Raw genomic sequence first — 1,721 nt, 5'->3', positions numbered from 1 at the left:
GTGTATTTAAAAATGATAACTCTACTTACAAAGCAAAAAGGAATCCAAGGAGGGGTGCAATAACATTAATTGAAATGCTAATGCAAATCAAAACAACATGTTTCTCTAGCTTTCCCTGTAGATAAAATTCCATACACTTGGTTGAAAAGCTTGCAGTTTTCTGCATCGTGGATGCATTGCCTCATGCAGTATCAGTAAATCTATTTTATTTAGGACTAAAATTTTAAAGATGACTTGCAGTTTTAGTTGGAATCCATTTCTTAGGCTTAAGTAAAATGTTTACTGAACATTGGAGAAGACAGACCATTTATTAGATACTTGAAATCTTGTGGTGCAAGCTCTGAACCTGTTTCTGCAAGCGTGTGAACACAGTGTATGTATACTCTCAGTGCAGTCAGCAAAAGAGGTGTATACAGTGTTTTCAACGTCAAACTTAGAAGTAAATGACCCCTAATTAAACTAAACCGTTTTTTGACACATCTGTAATCCATAGGTGTTCTGTGCATTACTCCTCATCAGGAATGTTGGGGGATGCATTCTGGTTTTTAATGTTCAATGCTAGAATGACCAAACTAAAATAATATTCATATGGTAATTAAACTTTTTTTAAAAGTAGAATTGCATTATTGTATACAGTGGAAAGCTGTTTATTGTACCTCTGGGCTTATTCCTCTAAAAATCATAGCGTGAAGAAAATCTTTGTCAAGCCTGAACTGATGTATATAACTGAAATAATGTAAAGTTATATTTTCATGTTTTTATACTTAACAACATGATGGGAATACATAATGTATGAGTATTTCAATTGCAGATAATACTGATTGGATAATACACATCTCAGTTAAAAAGCAGTAATCATAGTTTAATATCCATGTTACAGTACATCAGTATATTGCTATATAAAGTATGTCTGTGTGCATTTAAGTGAAAAGTAGTCAAGAGTGATGAAAGCTGTCCAAGGGTTTTCTATTCATTTTATATAAAAACTGTTATGGAGCAACCAAAATGTTTATGAATTCAAACTTATGTAAATTTCAAAATGTCCGTTTACTGTAGCTTTTTGTTTACAGTATATTATCTTATTTTCTGCTTTGTTAAATGAGTAATGGTACAAAGCTGGACATACACTTTCTAAGACATTAATGTTCCCGTTTTTTCATGTAAAACTATATGACAGAAAATGCTTCTGATTTTATTTTTCAATCTAACACATGATGGCTTTTCTGGAGTGTTGTATAAACTTCAATCATACATAAAAAAATCTTCTTAAAAAAAGGCAAAAGACCTTTAATGTCTGTTTAGTATTATTGAAACCTGGTTTCTTATTTATTATAAATGTATTTTCCTAAGATTTTAGATAGAGCAAACCTGATTGTACCCACAGCCATGAAATTTCCTTGAAAAGTTTTTTTAAAGAGAATATAAATCTTCCACCAAATCATCTTGTCACTCAAGGATAGGTTTACTGTAGTTTGCATTACCACTGAAGGAAGTAATGTAACTTATTACTAACAATATAATGGTGTTTCTGCAATGTAACCTTCTTGATCACAGTTACAATGGCAGTGTGATAGGATGATAAAGCTAGTAGGTTAAGTAGCTATTCAGTAACTGTTTAAAAATTGGCCAGCTAGAATCAGCTCCTATTTCAACAGGCTGCTGATGTGTCCAAAGCAGAGAAAGAACCAGAAAAATGGCAAGTATTTTAGGTCTATATTAGT

The 1,721-nt window shown here is 31.8% G+C and overlaps 1 protein-coding gene across 3 annotated transcripts in view; it reads left to right on the top strand.

Annotated features, from left to right (window-relative positions):
• The window catches only part of GRIA2 (glutamate ionotropic receptor AMPA type subunit 2), a 94,258-nt gene extending 92,973 nt beyond the window's left edge, over positions 1 to 1,285 (top strand). For all 3 annotated transcript variants that reach the window (XM_061475833.1, XM_061475811.1, XM_061475820.1), the window contains one exon: positions 1 to 1,285. This exon is cut by the window's left edge and continues 1,594 nt beyond it. The gene's annotated coding sequence lies outside the window, so the exon portion shown is untranslated.
• Positions 1,286 to 1,721: the final 436 nt, after the last annotated feature.

This window comes from Pezoporus flaviventris, unplaced genomic scaffold (genome assembly GCF_033815535.1).
Source record: "Pezoporus flaviventris isolate CSIRO_AGI_PZ_B2104156 unplaced genomic scaffold, CSIRO_AGI_Pfla_v1 ptg000002l, whole genome shotgun sequence".
In the NCBI taxonomy this organism is placed as follows: domain Eukaryota; kingdom Metazoa; phylum Chordata; class Aves; order Psittaciformes; family Psittacidae; genus Pezoporus; species Pezoporus flaviventris.
Note: the sequence above shows the minus strand (reverse complement) of the source record. Positions and strands in the feature narration are given on the sequence as shown.